This window comes from Oenanthe melanoleuca, chromosome Z, assembly GCF_029582105.1.
Source record: "Oenanthe melanoleuca isolate GR-GAL-2019-014 chromosome Z, OMel1.0, whole genome shotgun sequence".
Lineage (NCBI taxonomy): Eukaryota > Metazoa > Chordata > Aves > Passeriformes > Muscicapidae > Oenanthe > Oenanthe melanoleuca.
Genome location: NC_079362.1, coordinates 66513571 through 66535033, shown reverse-complemented (window position 1 = coordinate 66535033; position 21463 = coordinate 66513571). Strand labels below are relative to the sequence as shown.

The window sequence follows — 21463 nt, the reverse complement described above, 5'->3', positions numbered from 1 at the left end:
GTGAAATGCTGCCATGCTACACTGAGTACACAGTAGCTGGCATCACTTTAAAGGCCCTAGCAGATCTCAGTCAGCAAACCAGATTAGTTACACCAGGCAGGAAGGAGGGCTTCTGTGTTTTGGGGAGCGAGGGGGAAGCAGGAAGACATCCCGTTGTGGTGGTGAAAGGGGCACTGGTGGAGGGAGAGGAGGGGAGGGAGACCCACTGTGAAATTTGACTTTCATCTCAGACATCGTGCCCCAGTTACCTGCAAAAGCCATTACACACAGACAGGACTGTCCTGGGAGACCCTGGCAGGCTGCACTGCTCGTGAACAGCCTGCCTGCCAGAGCAGAAGCTGGTGTCCTGCCATGCCACATCCAATCCAGGTTAGAGAGCTGTCAGGGCTGGGCAGCAGCGGGAGCCACAGCGAGGGCAGCGCTGGGCCAGCACCTGGGCAGCTCAGAGGGCAGCAGAGCAACTGCCCTGTGCTCCAGAAAACATCCTGCCACGCAGGGCTTCGCCTTCCACAGGAAGGAGCCTTCACCCACTTCCACGTGCCTGAGCCAGGCTAATTTGCCAGTGGCTTCGAAGTGGGTTCGGGGCCAAGTGCTTCCTGCAAATTACTCCTGTCTCTGCAAAACCCATTAATGGAATTAATTAAATGGATTATCTGCTTGGGCCACGGAGTATGTGACATGCAGAATTAGATTTTATCTCAGTCCACTACAGAAAGTTTCAAAATAGAGACAAATTTTCAGTCATCGGTTGATAAAAGTTACTATAAAAAATACAATGCAAAGTGTGAAAGGGTTTTTCCTTCTACAAGCCATTTTGAAATACATGGTTTATTCAAAGCATGTACATCATTAAAGAATAATAAATGACAGCTACAGAGGAACTGGATAAGGAGAAAACTTTAATTATTTTAAAATTTTCTTTTCCAATTCTTCAGATAGAAGAAAAATCATTAAAGCAGAATCATAAAGATTACTTCTCTGCAAGGAGAAAAGAGTCCCTCACATGCTACCTAAGACATCATCAAAGTTAAACATATCTGACAATCTTCTATTCATTAAAATATATATTTGGCTAATCCCTTTAGGCTTGAGAATTTCCAAAATTTAGCCTAGTGTGTCCTGGGCTGCATCCAGAGCCCCGTGGGCAGCAGGGCAGGGAGGGATTCTGCCCCTCTGCTCTGCTGAAACCCACCTGGAGCACTGCAGCCAGAGCTGGGGTCCCTGCACAGGAGGGACAGGGACCTGCTGGAGCCAGCACAGAGGAGGCACCAAGATGATCAGAGGGATGGAGGATCTCTGCTGTGAGGAAAGGCTGAGAGAGTGGGGGTTGTTCAGCCTGGACAGGAGAAGGTTTCAGGGTGACCTAATTGTGGCCTTCCAGTACCTGAAGGGAGCCAGCAAGAAAGATGGAGAGAGACTATTTACAACAGCCTGGAATGACAGGACAAGTGGAAATGGGTTCAAACTAAAAGAGAAGATTTAGTTTAAATTAGGTTTTAAGAAAAAATAGTACAGTGAGAGTGGTGAGGCACCCAGCACAGGTTGCCCACAGAAATTGTGGGTGCCCCATCCCTGGAAGTGTCCAAGGCCAGGCTGGAAGAGGCCTTGGGTAACCTGCTCTAGGGAAAGGTGCCCCTGCCTATGGCAGAGGGGTTGGAATGAGATGATTTTTAAAGTCCCTTTCAACCCAAGCCAGTGTATGACTCTATGATCTCTAACCTAAAGTTAAGGTATCATTTTTTCCCCTCGATCCTGTCACTTCTTTTATTTTTTTTTTTAATTTCACCACTTTTTGCACTAACTAAGAAGAGGAAGTTACTTTATTATTTTGGACCTATCCCTTGGAAACACTGTTTCTTCAGCAGTCAGATTTTGCTTAGGGCATGACTCCCTTTCATCAAAGGATTGTACCCTGCACAGGAGGAGATAAATGAATAGCAAAACAATTGCATGAAATATTATATATATATCTGGGAATTGCACCTCCTTATCAATACAAAAAAAGCATGCAAAAGGATAAAAACATATTAGGTCATGGTCTGGTCACAAATCACCTTTCACTGTGATCCTCCTATCTTTGCCTGCACCACCTCTGACAAAGCTCTGACCACCACTCAAGGGATGTGTGATATTTGCTGCATGCCTGTCACTCTGGCTTACACCTTGCCTCCCCTGGAAGAGACATATGCAGTGCATAAAGATGGTCTTTCAGAAAGATAAGATTATTTTAACATGACATGCACACAGAGTGCCATCTTGGGGCAACCTGCTACTAAGTTTTCCAGACATTTTGTCAGTGTAGGAGCTACAGCCTGGATTAATTTCAGCTCAGTTCTGCTGCCTGTGTTATATATCTGAGCTGCTCAAAAAGAAGGGTGGCATTTTGAAGGAATAACTGATGGGATTTTTTTAGACATCAGTGTGAAGGTTGAACTGCCCAAAGCACTGCCAGTTTTTATGCCCTGAATGCAGGAGCAAAAGCTCTGATAGCATTTATTTTTGGTCGGATGACTGCACATGTACACACACCTGTATACTGATTAAATTAATAAAACCACAGAAAACACAGTCAAGAAACAACACAGCAAGAAATCAAGCCTCTGCTTTTAAGAAGTCATCTATTTGCACAGGGGTGAGAAAAATATAAACAGCTGATTCTTGGAGAAATTACTAAAAATTAAAGCACTGGCATTGGCATTGGCAGAAGAGCTCAGATGCTCCCAATATTCTATTCTGCTGTGGAGGCAGTGCAAAGCCCCTGGCCTCAGGGCTTGGCTCTACTCAAGTCCATCCAGGATCAGTCTAGAAGCAATGTCAGTCTTTATACTGATGTTCAGCCTTAGCCCCACACAGCTCTCAAAGCTAGACCACAGGAGAGCAATGGTCCAAAAATGACCTTACAACATCAGTGTCACACAGAGTTGTTAGAGACAGGGAATAAATGCTCTGAGAGGACAAAGAACTGCGTTCTAGTAACACTTCTATCCTTCTTACAATAATTTAATACCAACAGGAAAAAAACACCAGTCCTTCCTATAAATATACTCAAAGTATTACTACCATGTGTGTGGAGAAGGGTTTTTTGCACTTTCTTTCATTGCAGAGCTTAAATCCTGGCAGGATCTCAAGTGAAAGATGAAGCCAGGGGCCTGCTGCAGAGCCTGTGTGTGTACCACAAACCACCAGGCGCCCTGGCACAGCCCAGCCCTGCCAGCAGCTCTGCTCCTCAGGGCCAGGACCAAAATAACCCCGTGGGAAAACTTCCAGAGCCATCACCTACCCACTCCAACAAACACAACTCACACTGAATTTCAGAATTTCCCTGTTTCATTCACTGAATAACAAATATGCATGAGGAAACCAGCAATGGAATTTAGAAGAAAGCAGCCCAGTGTTTAAAATTGTACATCTCCCGTGAAGATGTACAAGGAGACAAGGGACAGGCAAAAAGAGAGGTTGCAAAAATAAGAATATATCATCTGTAGAACAGATACAAAAGCACTTTCTGCTTTAATACACAGGGATGGCATCTACACAGCAGAACCTGTACACAAACTGTCCATACAGAGAGACTGAACAGCAAAGCACCCATATGGGAAATGCCCTGGATTGGAACAAGCTGGTTTCTACCTGCCAACCATCAGGCAGACCCAGAAGTGCATCTTTCTGTGCCCTTTCCTACAGGGTTGAATGTCTGGACCTAAAGAAGCATTTAGGAGAAGGAGGGATGGGCTATGAACAGTCTCTGCAGTGTGACTACAAATCCAACAGCAGTGTGCAAAAGGCTGAGACCATGAGTGCCATCAGAAGGGCTGCTACAAGGAGTCCCCATCTGGGTGACTCCTGCCCACATGATTGAACCTACCAGCCATGGGAAAGTCATAAATATGGCAAAGGAAACACAAGGTGGTGTCACCTGTGCTGAAGGGTTAGCAAGGGTCAGCCAAAGGCTGCCACAGCACCAGACCAGGTTTATAATTAAGACCCTTTGATACCCCAAAGCATGTTTACACTAGTAGATTCACCCAGGTTAAAGTAAAGTTGGATGCAAGCCAAAATTACACTTCTTGGTTAATGGGACATGGGACAAAATAAAGTCAATTTTTAATAAAAGTTCCAAACTGACAGGGAATTCATCACGAAGAGCATCTCTGGAGGTCAGGTCCTTAGTTTCCTCCTACACCACCTGAGATCCTTCAGCCAGGCAGGAAACCACCAAATACCAACAAAACCATGAAAAAAAATGGCTTCATGCTTTTTCTGTAGGCCTTTGCAGTAACAAGTGGGGCTTGTGCCAAGCAGAGAGAATGGATACTGGCAGCTGTGTGGAAATCACTCCTGACCTGGACAGCAGCTTTTTGGAGAGAAGTTTCTGCAGCCTGCAAAGAGAAAGTCAGGCCCCAGGCTTGCGTCATCCCACCCCTGAGTCATCCCACCACGCAGATCCTCTCCCCTGCCATTGCTCCTGGCCTGGCTCAGTAATTATCGCTGCAGAGCTGCAATCATCCCTGTGCAGTCGGAGCAGAGCCACCGTCCCCACACACACACAGAGAAAAGAGCCACACTCATCCCAAAATCAGCACCTCAACACGAAACTGAGACCCCAGGATAAACAGGGAGGGCTCCTCAGGGATTCAGCTGCCTGAGATACAGGATGCCCTACATAAAGGGGACAGGAGAGGGGACAGAGCAGCAGTGGGGGATGGATAATCCTGCCTGGCTCGTGCCCGTGACCAGGTTATGTCAGGTGCTATTAAGGCACGAAGTGTGAGCACGCGTGTCTGAAACCCCACTGCAGACTGCTCCAGCAGCCTTGAAATGAAACCTCCTTTAAAATGAAAAAAAAAAAAAAAAGGATTTAAAAAAAAAGGGAAAAACCCAAGGAACCAAACAGAAAACAACAGCACACCCTATGCAGCAGTTAAGAGAGAAAAACATGCACCCAAATGTGCCCAGGGGAGCCAGCCAAGGACACCTCCACCCCCAAAAGCAGCCTCCTCCCCTGGGCTGAGTGTGTTGTGCTGTGCTGGGCTCCACCGCCCGTCTCGTCCCCCGCAGGCAGAGCTGCAGCCGCCGGGGAGCTCTGCCGCGCCTTCAAAGAGCCTAAACTGGGTCAGCAGAACGGAGAGAAAAACCTGATTAAAGCATGAAGAAAGCTAGCAGACCTGCTGGCTGAGAGACAGCAGAAGGCAGGGAAAGGCACTCACGGGCTCTGCATCTCCTTGGAGGCACAGAAGGACAAGGGCTGCTGGTCCCCCATTCCACAACTGCAGGGAGGGAAATGTGTTTCTCAAATCTGTGATGGGATGCAGGCAACAGAAACACATTTGGGGATGGGGGAGTATAAGTAGATAAGTGTGTCCCTCTGTCCTCCATGCAGCATTCTGCCTAGGGCCACCCTCACCCGCATTTCCAGTCGATTTATTCTGACTTAAACCAAGTGAAACAATTTAAATCCATGCAAATCTAAAACCCTTCATGAGCCTTATGGCTACGATTTGCAGCATCCTTTCTTGTGCCTGAATAAACCCAGAGATTTGGAGGAAGTGCCCCAGCAGCTGCCAAGCTCAAGCAGCATCTTTTGGATGCAATTAAAAATGCTAAACAAGATAAACAGGAGGCCATGAGGAGGAAGATTTGTTTCTCTGACAGAGATTGCTGACCTTAAAATAAAGCCAAAACCACCTCTGCATTTGTAGGTGAAATGCTGCAAAAGGGCTTGGGGGCTGCCAGGTTCCAGGAGTGAGGTGGATCCTTAAGAAGCATCTGACTGCTGGAACTATAACTGGGGTGATATTTGAAAAGAAAGAGTTTTGCAAGCCATGGAACTCGGAGCAGCTGAGAGCTCTTGCATGACCAAGGCTTTGCTGATGTCCAAACCAGGTGATGGTGGATAATAGAGATGTTGATGTCCCCTGGTATCACCAAAACCTCCAGAACCATACACCTCATCCCCCTGAAATCTAGCATAAATCTAATCTTGCTCTGGAAAACACCTTCTCCAAGCCACATGGCTGAAAAGACAAACAGGTTTTTCTCCACAGATCCTGGGAAACCAGCTCCAGATGCCTCTGTGGAGCTGCACACCCACCACTGTGGTCTGTGAGCCCACACAAAGCCATTGCACCCTCGTCCTGACCGCTGGCTCCAGGGTGGGCTCTGCGTTTGCTAAAAGTCGTCCAATAAAAATATCAGCCTAAGAAATCACAGCAGCACGGGATGGGTGGGGAGAACATTCCCTGCTAGAAAGAATCCTAGCTCTGCAATTGCACATATCATATCTAGATATTGTTGTAAAAACCTCTGTCCACAGAAGGAATAGAAGATTTGATCTAGTACGCAAATAAAAATCAGACATCTCTCCTGTCAGGCAAGGAAAAAGATATCAATAATTCATTTTAACAAAAAAGGAGATCAAAGAAAAATGCTGTATTAGTTTGACATTTTGATATGTTGGTTCAGGATTCTTCTTTAATGTAATATGTAACAAACAGCACAGTTCATCTATAAATGCCAGACACGCTTGCAAATTGTTGAATATAGCAGATCCTATTAATATTCACTTAGACTTTTCAAATTAATTCATTTTTCACTGCTTTTACATCACTTTTACTGCCTCTACCCAGCAGCTCTAGGTCAAGTGGAGCTCTCAGAAATGCTACACAGAGTTTCCAAAGATAAAATTTCAAATTTGTAACCACATTTCCATCTATTTCTTCATGTTACCCACCACATAGCTTAATGTCCAACCCAACTTGTTTGACTATTACGTACTTGCTGTGAATTGCTTCTGAAAATTGTATAGTCAGGAGCCAGAATGAGGTGCTTGTGTCCTAAATCAACCGTCTGTGCAAGTTCACTCTCATATATTGTGGTTTGATTTCACTTACAATTTCCTTATGGGCATTTGGTGGAGTGGATGAAGTATATTATACTCCAGAAAGCACAGGCTTGCAATCCACAGATTTCAGTGTTATGTTGCAAGAGGTACTTATTGCAGTGGGGAACTGCTGGCAAATTTAACATATATTGCTCAAGTTCAGTCTGTATTCCCTTTGCTGTGCAGAAGACCCAAGGGGACTCACATCCTCTAAATTTAAGTAGGGTAGGGCAAATCTCTCACAAGACAAAATCCCCTCTAAAATGCCGAAAATGGTTAACTCTCTGTGACTTATCTGTTCCAGGGTCAAGTAGAAAAGTAAATACTGCCGTTGTTACATCACTTTGATTAAGGATTCTCTTTAAAGTACATTTTTAGGCAATATTCAGGCAGTTCTTTTAAAAACTATTGCCTGAAGCCCTTGGTGGTGACAACCTTTGTTAGAGGCTGACACAGTATTGTGCTGTCTTTGGAGGGAAAGCAGGGGTCACTCAGGTCCTGAGCATGGCTGGACAATACAGATTCTTGGATACAGACTTGTAGGTCCATGACTTTTCTAGGTATTGTAGCTTTTAAATTATTATTTAAATTGGCTGCTCTATCTAGAAGAGACCTGTATTTTGTTGGAGGGAGCAACAGCTACCGAATGTGATGAGACTCGGGATGGTAAAGCTGTTACCTGATCCAGAAGATGAAGTTGTACCATCCATGTTATATCCAGTCCATTGTGGACAAGAAGAGCCAAAATAATGAATTTTTTTCCCCACCAAGTGCCTGTAGAGTGCCATGCTGACAGTTGCATCCACTGGAATCCTATGGCACTGCAGAAACAGCACTCACAAGACTGAGCTGCTTTTACCCATGAGGGAATCAGAGAGGTCAACCTCCTGCCAGGGATTAAACTGCCAGAGGAAAGCCTTTTCCTCACACACTTCAACCCAAGAATTCCCACCCCTGTGACCTCTCATCCCCCACAAATCCAATCCCCAAAACTCCCAGCCCCACTTACAGAGTTTTTTTGGCTCAGTGCTATTTACAAGAAAGCAGCTCCAAGGACAAGATTCTAAAGCCAGGGCCACCCACATCTCTGTGTCTGCCTGGCTGTCTCCTGAGCATCTCTCAGGCCATGCAGATGTTGCACCATATTGAGGAAAGCAAGTCCTGGCCGTGCCTGCAGATGATACACCTGCAGGTGAGGCCAGCTGGTCCCAAAGGTGGCCTTGGGTCTTTCCTTAATCATATGTGGAATGTGCACAGGGAGTAGAAGAAAAATGTTCTAGCTAAAGACGGCTCTCTAATCTTCCTTTGTCTTGTTTTGCACACGCCAATAAATTTGTTAAATCACTTGGATGCTTTTGAAAATTTTAGTCACTGATGGAATAATCCCCCCCAAAAATTCCAAAAGAATCTCCAAAAAGACACTGCCACTCACTCAAAGGGCTGTAGTGGGAACAACAGGACTCTGAAACCTGTTTTAAAAAGCCACTCTGGAGCAGGAGACAAGGAATGGCCACAGCCAGCCAGTGACAGACTGACATGCAGCAGGGTCCCATCTGGCAGCATGAATTTTATTTCTGATTACAAAACACAGCCCAGAGGTGCAGCAGCTGGATGAGGATCTGGCAGCTCAGACTGTGACCCCTCATGAGCATGACACAGCTCCAGTTCCTGGGACATGGGTCTGAAGCAGGTACCCTGCCCTGGTCCCAGCCACCACAAAATGGAGAAGAGAGCAGTGAGCTGAGTTTATGAAGGACTGAAGCACAAAACTCAATTTTACATGAGTCTGATCACTCACAGATCTTCACTTGTATCATATGATCAGTAGGGGCAGGGGGGGACCCTTCCCTGACATGCAGTACGAGCACAAACAAGTTATTATTTGAAAGGCTGTACAAAGGTTAAGTCTTTAATCCCCTTAATCCAGACGACAAACAAACAAAACCCCAAGAATGGGATCCTGGAGCACAGCTGAGCTCTGCCAGGTCTCTCGTGAGGGCTCTCTATTCACATTGCTGCAGCCAGTTACGAGCCTCCAGCTAAAAAGTTGCTGCGAAGAAAATAGATGCAGGCATGGTTTTATTCCCAGTTCTTTAAAGCTTATCACAGGCAGTTTGGCAGCCTGGGCTCATGTTTCAGTGAGCAGGGTTTAATCCTCAGGTCAGTGGTACCAGGGTTACTGGATTTCCAGGTCTGGCTGCCATTGCCTTCCTACTGACTCTTGAATGCAGGGACTTCTCCTGCTTGTTGCTCGTGCACAGGGAAAATGCAGATTCTGCTGGACAAAATCAAAAGTGGTCAAGGCAGGGGAGGAACCAGACAGTGACACAGGGCAGCATCAGAAGATGAGCTGCAGAGTGTTTGGGGTGAGGACAGCTCCTCTTTTGGTGCACATTGGAGGAAAAAATTTGGGTCAATGCAATGCATGCCAGCATTTGTACCACTCCCAAACCACAATATTGTGGTAAGCAGACACCAGTGCATGCACTCAAAGGGTTAAACGGATTTAGGACCTGGCCTGGGTTTATAGAATACTGGGAAATTCTTCCATTTATTTCAGCAGGAATTGGGTCAGCTGCAACCATGCATCCTAAATGAACTGCAGGAAGAGTGTCACTAATTTCAGTAGTAGTATTCATGCCATTCAAAGTAGATGTGTGGTTATTTACCTTGCTGAATCAAGTCTACAGGAAAGGTCTGAGCCAGTGAAATAAGCAGCACATTTAAAATGGCATTATCCTTTCTGCCATACAGCCCATCACAAACTGCTGAGCTACCAAAGATGAGATGCAAGAGATTGTAATTAAAAACCACATTTCCTCTCAAAGTTTTTCTCATCTTTTCTGTATCTGTCTTTTCTGTATCTGTGAAGTATAAGGCATTTAGTGCAGAATCTGTCAATTTAAAGAGGAGAATTGGTGGATGTGATCTAAAAAGTCACAACTTCAGCAGTACTTAGATAAGCCATCAGAAGAGTTAATAGCACTGGTACGGCCCAACCCTCGACAAGAATTTCTAACAGGCCTTTTGGAAATGAAAAGTCCCCTTTCTCCTCATTTTGGAGACTCTCTGAGTTGCTGCAACAACTCCCTAGGCCTCTCCTGCTAGAAGTTGACTTGGACCCAATCTCTCACTCTGAGCAGAGGTCAGACCAGTCTCACTGGCAGAGCAGAGAGCACGTGAAGGCTGGAGAGCTGCGAGATGCTCTCTGGTTGTTGAGCAGTAGCTCTGGTGAGTATCAGGCACTCCAGATCCACATCATCCCTGCAGCCCTGCTCACTGTGTTCCCACTGCAGCCAGAGCTGCAGATCACACATGGAAAACTCAAAAGGCTGTTGTGTGATGCAGATACAAATTATGTGATCCAGTCTCCAAATCTCAGCACACAGGGATAGAAAAGGAACATAAAGGCTCCTACCTGAGCTGATGAGACCACCACTAACCAAATTCAAAGGGATGTGCAACAGCCCAGGCAGCTCCTGCTCCGCACAGGTCTCTGTCGCTGGTCTCTGGTCTCAGCAAATCCTACTAAAGCATGTTATCCATTTGAGATTATATGTGCAGTGAGAGGAAAAACTAGGTGGGAGGAGGTAAAGAAGAAGACACTCAGTGCAGATCCTGATTTGTAACTGTTAGAACAAGGCTCCCTCTGCCATGAGGATGGCAAGTGTCTGATCTCATTTTGTAAAGCTGCAAAGGTCACTGCAAAATTACAGCTCCGTTCTGGTTTCATTTGGAAAGAAAAAAATTCCATGGTTCATTTAGATCATTTGGGAGCAGTCAGCCTTCTCCCATCTCCCAGCCCAGAAGTCCCACCTGCCCAGACATTCACCCACTTTTGCAGAGCTCAGCAGTTGTGTTTCAAAACGCATTGTAAAATCAAAAGAAAAAGGGCAATGACTGTATAGCCTAGAAACAGTGAAAAGGACTATGAAGGGCAATAAAACCTCTTATTTACATGGAGACTGCTCATGCCATGCACTATCAGGCTGCCAGGCCCCCTGCCTGGCTGAGTGCTGACAGCCTTTCCATCCCTGACAGTTCACAAGGCCGTGGTCCCTGCTGACATTTCATTCCACTTACCAGCCCGGTTTTCCTTAGCCCCACCAATTCCAGGTCTGATCTCACAGCCAGTACCTCAAGAGTACAACAATTAAAGATTAATGCTATAAGTGCATGGGAAGTCAAAAAATCCAGATCTTTTAATGTCATGCCAGACCTATTCACTTTTAAACCTTACCCTTGTGCTTTAAGACACCAGGCCAGGAGTGTCACTTTTCCCCAGCAGACTGCAAATGCTTTCTTCCTCTCAGCTGCCAACAAGTTTTGTGGGCTAATATATTTTTCTTTATTTAATTATTCACTGCAACACATGAAACATTAAGCAGCTTCTTTCCATGAAGAAATGAGTGCTGTTTCCCAACGACAACATGTTAAGTATCCTTAATAACAGGAATAAGGAAATGAGTTTACTAGAACAAAGGGGGAAAGGGCAGGGAAAATGAGAGAAGCTCAGAGCAACTAGAATTTACTAACACAAAAAAACACTGAGACTTCATTTCTAAGAAAATGGTCACAATTGGATGATCAGGGAAATAAAAGCAAAAAGAAACAGACTTTTAAAGTGCAAAAATGTTTTCTGGTACGACTTCTGGGCTACAGTTCTTTTCTTTCTCGCCTGTGGCGGCAATGGGTCAGTGAGAAAGAAGCCACAGATGCAAGTTACAATATGTAACAGTTGTGTTTTCTTAATGGTGCTAAACCCCTGATAGCTGTGAGAAATGTGCGTCCTTCCAAAGAACAGAAAGTTAAAGGCTGAAGTCATTAACAAAAGCCTATCCAAGCCACAATTTTTCCTGTGAAAGCAGGAGTGCAAACACAACTTCCAGTGTGTGCTCTACTCATTTAATGCCTTTTGCAGCAGCAGCAGCAGCAAGAGTTGTTCTCATCAGGTTACAGAGCATCGTGACCTCCTGAGAGCACCCCCACCACCGCTCTGCCAGCTCACCATCGATCCAGGATGGGACAAACCTGGTGACCTTGACACCCTGCTGGCTCCCATGAAACTCTCTGCCCTGCCCTTGGGAGCCTGGGCAGCACTGCGTGGGCAAAGGATTTCTCCTCATTCTGGTGTTTATTTGTTGGGTCACAGAGGTAAAATTATCTCTGTTTGATTACTTAAAGCTGTTGGCTGTGGAGATAATCTGTGCATTAGCAGCTGTACAGTGGGTGGTTTGCTGCTCTAAATCTGTAGCTGGAAGCAAAGAAGTCATTTTGCACAGCACTTTAAAACCATGCAGGACAAAAAGCCCTCCACGGCCCCATGCAGAAGTTGCTTTCTGCAAGGAGAAATCCTCTCATTTTCTGTCAATGAGGAGGGTGAGTGTCCAGCCGTGTCCTCCTGAACTCCCCCACCTCCCATGGCAGAAAGAACTCCTCGAGCAAACACACAGTGGAGCCTTAACTCCTGCAATTGCAACATCTGTCTCTTTATGCTTTCACAAAAGGAGACTGATCACCAGGAGCACAGCTTAAAACAGCAGGTCTCAGCAACTTTGTTTAAGAGCCACAAACTTGCTATCACGAATCTAAATCCCATTACCCTTGGGAGGAGCGGGGGCTCAAACCTCCTACCTGGGCACAACTTCTCTGGGAAACGTGGAACAATGCTCCTGTGCACTGTGGATAAATATTTAGAATGCAAACACTGCTGGAAACAATGATCTAAACTCTCCATCTGCTAATCCACCAAGCAGCTACTCCTTGCCCACTTGTGTCTGTAGCAGAACCATAGCAAGCTGCCCCTTCCCAAGGTAGCATAACTTAGGGTTTGCACATTTTTCTCTGAGGATTTGTGATTTTTTTTCCTCTTACCTTCACTTTGTCAGCAGCTGCTGAGCTTTAGTCCTGCCAAGGAGGAGTGGGGGCTGTTCTGGGCAGATTTCAGGCTAGAAGATTTATAAAGAACAGACATCAAAACCAAAGAGCAGAAAACTGATAGAAGATAGCAAGGGACATGAAACTTCCCAGGGATGGGAATGACAAGAAGCAGAGATGCATTCTTATTTTATTAAAAATCTGCATATGAAAGCAGAGGGGAGCATCCTCACACACAACAGACCTGCTCCTTTGGCATGGCCTGAGACAAAGCAGAGACACACAGCTCATGTTAAAGTTTAAAGTATCACCTATAGGAGGTTTTTGGTTGTTTGGTATGGGAGTGGGTAGCAGTTTTGCCAGCACTCTATATGCAAGTGCCTTGCTGTGGTGCACAGACATGGGCAACCTTCACACAGCCACAACTGCACCGAAGATCTGAAGGCACAATTGATAATATCTGGAACACATTAAAAAATCAGAATGTATAGTTCCCTCAGCAGCTGTACTACTTTTCTCACAGTCTTTACTAATTAGCATACATTGAGGAGCTGAACAATCACAGGCCCAAGGTCGTGTTTAACTTCCTTTCTAAACAAGGCACAGAAAAATACCTTCAGCATTGGCAATGCTGCAGTCTCTCATGTCACAGAACTAAAACTTCAAAGAGTCTCTTTGCCATAAGCCCCTGATTTTTTTTTTTTTTAATTCTAAATCACATAAATTTATCAAATGTGGCATATTTGCAGTTTGGTCCACCACCTCTCTTTTTCCAACCTCACCCATTAAAATCCTGCCTGACTTTGGGAGCAAAACTGGAGTAAATTCATCCCTGTGTACTTTATAATGCAAATTATCACACTGAAAAATGCACATCAAGGAAGGCAGCCAACAAACAGCTCATTTTTGTGAAAGGGGTAGGAATTGAGGACAGGGAAGCAGACAGGGCAAGAAACTGTTCTGGTTTGCAGGCCCCAAAAGCAAGCATTAAAACCCATTTTGAGGCACTCCCAACATTTCCACTGCCTTCCTTCCTGCACTTTAAAAGCTACCTTCACTGTGACATAAATTTTTATATCTTTTAGCAAATCATTTAAGATAGTTCTTTCTCCTCAATACCATAAAGAGTTAAAAATGACATGGTCTGTATTGTCTTAGGACGAGAAAAGGGACAGACAAGGCAAATGTTTTATTTACGCTTTAAAACTGGATGTGGAAAGATTTATAAATGGATTAATTTTAATTAGTGTCCTCATTTATTTAAAAAAAAAAAAAGTGTGCCTTAAAATTAATGCATTGCTATCCTGAGTATTAACAAATATGTCAACTCTTTGCTACTTTTAAAGCTCCTTTGCTGCCTAGAGTTTTTTTTATTATATATCAAAAAGCAGCCTCTGATAAGGTTAATTTTTAAAAATCATGATGGAATGCAGCATGGCACAAACATTTTTCTTGATATTTAGCAAGGTAGGCCAAATAAACAGTATTCTCTGGGGTGAATGTTTGCACTGTGGCCTTTGTGTCCCATCTCACAGCATGGTGGAGGCATCCCCCAAAACTCATCTCAAAGAAACTCTTTGCTGTTTGAGAAGTTAAAAAAGTTAAGGGATGTTAAAACTAGGTAGTCACCCCCATTTGAGCAATGTCTTTAACATTTGTGTCTCCTTGAGCTGTGTCTCTAGTGGCTGCAGAAACTGGATTCCTTGCAGATAAAGCACAGATGTGGTACCTGGGAAGATTTTTAGTACACTGAGTGAGATGCATTGGCATTTGTGCTGTATTTCATTAAAGCACCAAGCAAAATGGAGTCACTGCAACACCAAAACTAAAGATTTCATTTTTCTGGGGTTCAATAATCCAAACCCTGCCTACCTGAGTTTCTTCTGCAGATGCCAGGACCACAGACAGCACAGATGCCAAGCACCAGCCTTCATCCCCACCTTCTCCACTCTTACTGACAAGCACAGAGAGATGTCTGCCCTAGGGGGTTCATTTACAGCACAAACCAGGTAAGGAAGTCTCAAGCCACTTCCCATCTCCAGGACACCAAGGCTCAACCACCTTATACACAATATTGGCTTCTTGCAATATTGGCTTCTACTAATTTTGACATTTTAGGACCCTCTCTGAAGGCATCCCCTCTCCCAAACCCAGAGTCCCACGAAAAAGCTCTCTTATCTGAGCTGCTTCTTCCTGCATAAGCCCCACAGGATCCAGCCTTCCCCCCACCCCTCACCAGCACCCACCACTGAAGCTCCCTCCAACTCCCTCTCAGTCACTGCAGCCTCTTCCCCCCACACAGTTAATCTGACTTTCCTCCTCTAGTGCCAGCATCACAACTGAATTAATTTTTAAAATTAACACCACCCTATTCCTACTTTTTTTTTTGTTTTGTTTTGTTTTATTTTGTTTTCTTTTGTTTTTTTTTTACTTCTTCAGCTCCTTGCTGTGAGTATCTTCCAGTGCTGAGCTTGGAAGCTCATGTGGAAGACATGTGGTTTGACTCTGCACAGGCAGTCACATTTTTCACTCAAGCCACTGGCATTACTCCCTGTGCTGGAAGGAGCTGGAGAGAAGCTCCCATCAAACATTCCTACAGCTCCAATGCCTCCATGGCCCCCATGTGCTGCTGATTCTGGCAGTCCAGGAAGGCATGAAATGGAACCCCTGGCTGTCCTGGAGGGCATGTTGCTGTTGCAGCAGCCCAAACACAACGCCTGAGCACTTCAGGGTGTCACAGCTGTGAGTGACTGGCTTGTGAAGGATGAAGTCTGGCACTTTCCTGTGCTCCAGCCAAACAGCAGCGAGGAGGAAGAGAGAGATGAAAGCAGAATCTGATGGAGGCAGGATGGGGGGAGCGGGGAGGAAACAGTCTGGGCACTAAGCCCCTTATTAATTAATGCATGTTTTGAAAAAAGAAATGCAACAGTGCACTCATTTCGGCTGGTTTCTAGGAGCTTTTGTGACCTTAATAATTCATGTTTATGCAAGCTGCTTATAATGTTAAGCAGTTGGGTTTTGTAGGTTTCGTCCATTGCATTTAACTGAGATGAATACATCTAGCTGTGAAATGAGGTTGGCCATAATACTCACAGGGAAGCTTTAAAAAAATTAGAGTGTTTTTGGAAGGGATAACAAAATTCACAGCTTTGTCTGAAATAATTTTCCATCTATTAATAATAAACACAATATAAGAAACAGAAAATAATTTTTTTCCCCAGATTCATTATTTCCCTTCTTTTTTCATGCTTTGGCAGCATTTCCAACACCATTTAATTGCTTCTCAAGCAGATAATCAGGGTCTCCTGCCTGTTTTGCTTTTTTCATAGCAACATGAACATAAAGGGGGGATTACCAATACCAGAGTAGTCAGGAAAACTAAGAGGCAGGTGGAACTTGTATTTTGGATATCAGTTTGGGCTCCTGCAAGGCAGAGCAGTAAGTGACAAGAGCACTGCCAGCACAGGGAGGGGGCTTATTTACTATTCCAGTCTTGTCACCTGTGGACACATAGCTCCCCTGGGACACTACTTCAGGCAGTGGCCTGGGCTGAGCAGCAGCTTAAACCTGACCCACCAGGCAGCCAGAAGGAAGCATGGCAGCATCCAGAACAGGCAGCTGCTTATTGTCCTGAATATATTTATAAGTCTTTCCCAACATACCAGACACAACTATACCTACACACTCTTCACTGAAAGAAACAGGTTTCTGAAAAAATCAGAAATCTTGTGTTTTATCAACACAAGATAGGCCCCTTTTCTCACTATCCCTTCAAAATCTGGCAATATTTAAGGGAAACTCAGAACCTGCTCTTTCCTGAGTGCCCTCAACAAGGAGACAGGGATGCTGCTGTAAAGGGTCACCTCTGAAATGCTGGCAAGCTTGTGCACATCCCTGCCAGGCCCTGTTTAAACTGGAAGCTCCTCCATAAAGACTCTTAGCTGGTTTTTAACCTGACTTTATTTAAACAAGTTCTTATTTAAGAGAAGCAGTGTTCATTTAAACTGAAATCACAGTTTGCTTCTCAATGCAAACTGCCAAGGGCACCTCCCAGCAAACAGAAAGTTTCTGAGTGAAGTTGAGGAAGAGCAAACTGTCCTTGCAGTGCCAACTGCATCACAAAATAAATGGAAGTGGGAGCTGAAAGAAAAACATAACTGTGAAAGACATGGGATTTTGCTCTGTCTTTAGCAGAAATGGGCTCCAATGGATCTTTTTCCCCCACAGATAAAGGGCATTAGTTTTTCCACTCTTAACAAAACCTACACACACATGACACTCAGAGCCCACGCCATGGCCCTGAATTCCCAGCCATTTTCAGCAGACAGTGCAGCCAGGTGAACTCCAGGCAAATTACAGACCAAAATGAAACCAGATGATTTTAAGGCAAATATTAGGTCTTCCAAACGTCAAGTTCCGTTTTAGCAGCCTAACAGTCTGTTAAAAATTAAAAAATAATAATGTAATCAGTTTACAGCTTACAGTAGTTCCTGGAATGGGCACCTCCCTCCCATCCACGACAAAAAACAATGGATCCAGAGATCCCTGTGAGCATGAGCCCATGGCAGCTTCATTGCTAGTAGATAAGGTAATGTCCACTGTCTTGACTATCTAACAGTACACAAAGTTCAAAATATATTTCCTTGTGTACTGAGGTGACTCAGACTAATAGTTTTACTTGTTATAGATTAGATACCTAAATCAGTTGGCACTTACCCAAGCTCCATCAAATTTGAGGCCATCCCTTACCCCAAGGTAGGATTATCCCCAGTGAACAGTGAAGGGAGACACTAAAGATATCATGTCATACCTTCCTGCCTCCCATCAGAGAGATTACTCCTATCATCCCATCTATAGGAGGTATTAAAGGGCCACAGATGAAATCATTAATCTCAAAGCAGGCTGTCTCCAGTCAAGGCCTCCTACCCACAGGCTCCATTTTTCCAATGTCTGTATTTACTGAAAAGCAATTCCATTAGAGGATCACTCCAAACAAGAAACAGCAATTATAAACAGTTCCCCCATGTTTCTCAAGCTGAGCTACCATTTTTGATGCTTGTCCAAATCCACAAAAGTCACATAGGACACGCTGGTCTTTAAACTGACAAACCTGAAAAAGTAGTTCACTTAGGAAACCTGTGATGCCTTTACTTTTCCCTTCCTCCCAATCCTAGATCACGTGAAAAGAGGGCAGCTGCCCCCTCTTTGCCTGTGTACAACCAGTGATTTCACATCTATCAGACTGGAGGACTCAGGCTGCCTCCAATGCTGGGAGCACCACAGGCAGCCAAAAGACTCTGGCAGTGAAGGTTCTTTTATGCAGCTGTAAATACAGGCCATTACCTTTCACATAGAACACATTTAAAAGTAAATAAATGCACAAAGAACTACATGATTTAGTGGAATGTTCTGCAGACAAACAATACTATCAACCCCCAAGAATCAAAATTAATTGCAGGAGGAGCAATCTTTTAATTGATACAACTCTATATTGTAAAATGGCACTTGAGTGACAGGCAATTACACTTCAAGCAATTTCTATGATATAGTGTCTAACAGAACAGATACAGCAGGAAGGGGAAAAAAACAAGCCTAAATACCACAAGAAATAAAATTTGTGTGCACTCTCTGTGTGATCAATGCAAACATAACCACAAACATTTGCATTACAATAGTGCAGTAAATAACAACCTCACAGCTAAGGCATTTACAGGCACATTAGTAAATACACTTTCACATCTCACAGAGAGGACAGCAATTTATTCAACCACCCAAATAAGACATCTTACAACCACAAGTCATGCTTTAATTAGGAAAGTAAAGCACAGGTGACCCAGCAGGTCCTTTCCACCTGACACGTCCAGGAGCTGTTATTCACCACTCTGCACTCTCCTCACTGCACAGAGGTTTAAATCCTTTGATGAGCATGTGGATGTGGCCTGAAAGACAAGGCTGCAGGCAAAGCTGAGCCCATCACACCCCTCTCCCCAGAGCCCCATACCTCTCACTGCACCAACCTGAGTAACTGCATTTGGAATGGTGCCACCCATTTGTTTGCTGCATTTATTTATTTCCCATACAGAAATGCTCGTAGCTTTACTCAGAAGATGAAGAGGAGGATGTTTTCTACTCCATGAGAGGAGGCAGATGGATTCCTGCTGGAATAGGATGAGTCACATGTCATCCTGCAGCCCAAGCCCCACCATGGCAATGAAGACATTTCTCTGCTCAGCTCCTCACCCCAAGGAGTCAAGGATTGAAATACAACTCACATGGAGGAAGGTTCCTCTGTGGCACAGAAGAATAAAGGGTGGGGAAGGTGATTAAGAGAAGGGGAATATAATCTATGCTGCTGAGAGCCTGGGAGGAAAACTGAAATCTGGCCAGAATTCAGCGTATCTGTATTCCCAGATAAACATGGTTTCCAGCAGAAACACCTGTGAGGAGAGCTCAAAAACTGGAAACTGGCACTGCAGATCTGAGATGACCATGAGATAGGTAGTCATCACTTGCAAAAGTCCTTCAAACCCAGGCACACTGGGAAAACAGGTAAGATCATAAGAATAGGATTAATATTTCAAAGATGAAGAGCTGGTTAAAGTTTAATACCTGTCCCACTTGTCATCAAGGAAACAGAGCTCAGATGAGACAGGCACTTTAGTCTTTAACACGAGGTCAGCTGCCATGGAAGCTCCTGCCAGCCTTGATTAAAGCTGATGGGCTGGCAGCCAGCCCTACAATGAGCAGAGGTGGCTGCCAAGGGTCCCATCCACCTCCTGCCCAGCACAGGGACACAAAGGAGCTGCACCGTGCTCATCAGAGCGTTGGGGTGGCATTAAGTAAGCAGAGCCTTTGGAGTTTGTGTTTTGCAGACACTGGACAGAAGATTTCTCAAAACTCATGGATCCTAAGTCTCCTTTTGATCTTTGTATTGAGATCTTGGTCATCAGTTTTCATTGGCAACATATCTTCCCACATCCCTCGAGTGGATGGACAGCAGGATGGAGACTGTGGGGGACCAAAGTCCCTCCTACTGTAAGTAGAGATCAGGTCTATGACCACCTCAATATATAATGTAAATAATGTACAACCGGGTATGTAAGCCCATAAAACCCAGTGAGGTGCATCCCAGAGTCCTGAGGGAATTGCCTGATGTAGCTTGCAAGACACTCTCCACATTTGAAAAGTCATGGCAGTCAGGTGAAATCCCAGGTGCCCACCTTTAAAAAGGGAACAAAAGAGGACTCTGGGAATCACCTGCCATCCTACCTCTTTGCCTGGGAAGATCATGGAATAGACTCTCCTAGAGACTGTGCTGAGGCACTTGGAGGACAAGGAGAAGATTTGGGACAACCAGCACAGCTTCACCAAGGGTGAGTCCAGCCTCACCAACCCAGTGACCTTCTGTGATGGAATGACCACATCAGCAGACAAGGGAAGGACTATAAAAATCATCTGTCTGGAATTTTGTGAAGTCTTTGACATGATCCCCCACAACATCCTTCTCTCTAAATTGGAGAGAGATGGATTTGATTAATGGACTCTTAGATGGATAAGAAACTGGTTAGAAGGTTGCACCCAGAGAGTAGTGGTCAGTGGCTCAGAGTCCTGACAGACATCAGTGACAAGTGGAGTCTCTCAGGGTTCTGTACTAGGACCACTGTGATTTATTATCTTTATTTATGACATAACAAAGGGATCAAGTGCACTCTCACCAAGCCTGCAGATGACACCAAGCTGAGGTGTCACTTTAAGGACAGGATGACATCCAGGGGGACCTGGACAAGCTGGAGAAGAGGCCCAGGGAAATCTGATGAGGTTTAACAAGGCCAAGTGCTGGTGCTGCACCTGGGTCAGATCAACCCCAGTATCAGCACAGGCTGGGCATGAACAGCCCCAGCCCAGCCCTGCCCAGAAGGACTTGGGGGTGCTGTGGGTGAGAGGCTGGACATGCCCCAGCCATGGCACTCACAGCCCAGAGAGCCAAACGTGTCCTGGGCTGCATCCAGAGCCCCGTGGGCAGCAGGGCAGGGAGGGGATTCTGCCCCTCTGCTCTGCTCTGTGAGACCCACCTGGAGCACTGCAGCCAGAGCTGGGGTCCCTGCACAGGAGGGACAGGAGCCCAGAGGAGGAACCAAGTTGATTAGAGAGCTTCAGTACCCCCCTACAAGGAAAGACAGAGAGAGTTGGAATTGTTCAGCCTGGGAAAGAAAAGGCTTTGGGGTGAGGCCTAATTGTGGCCTTCCAGTACCTGAAGGGCATCTGCAAGAAAGATGGAGAGAGACTTTGTAGTCCTGTAGTGACACGACAAGGGGGAATTGCTTCAAACTGAAAGAGAGCAGGTTTAGATTAAGTATTAGGAAAAAATTCTTTGCTGTGAGGTTGGCAAGTCACTAGAACAGTTTGCCCAGAGAAGCTGTGTTCAAGACCAGATTGGATGGAGCTGGGAGCAACCTGATCTAGTGAAATGACCTTTAAGGTTCCTTCCAATCCCGTCCATTCTATGCTACTAAGACCAGCACATCCAATAAAATACATGGCTCAGTATTAAAGCCAGGCTTTCCCCACACCACTGGGCAGCTGCTTTTGCCCTGTAAGCAAAGAGAAGCAGACCACAGTTACTGATTTACACAAGTGCTGTATTTGCATACAGCTGGAGAAGTGGAAAAGCCCTGCTCCAGCAGGAAACAAGCTGTCTTTTACCCA

General features: G+C 45.1%; 1 protein-coding gene across 1 annotated transcript in view; it reads right to left on the bottom strand.

Annotated features, from left to right (window-relative positions):
• The window catches only part of PDZD2 (PDZ domain containing 2), a 194676-nt gene extending 173491 nt beyond the window's left edge, over window positions 1-21185 (bottom strand). The window contains exons 1-3 of the mRNA XM_056513789.1: window positions 21009-21185; window positions 20830-20921; window positions 12755-12828 (exon numbers count right to left, since the gene is read on the bottom strand). The gene's annotated coding sequence lies outside the window, so the exon portion shown is untranslated. The remainder of the gene's footprint in view (window positions 1-12754; window positions 12829-20829; window positions 20922-21008) is intronic.
• Between the last annotated feature and the right edge of the window lie 278 nt (window positions 21186-21463).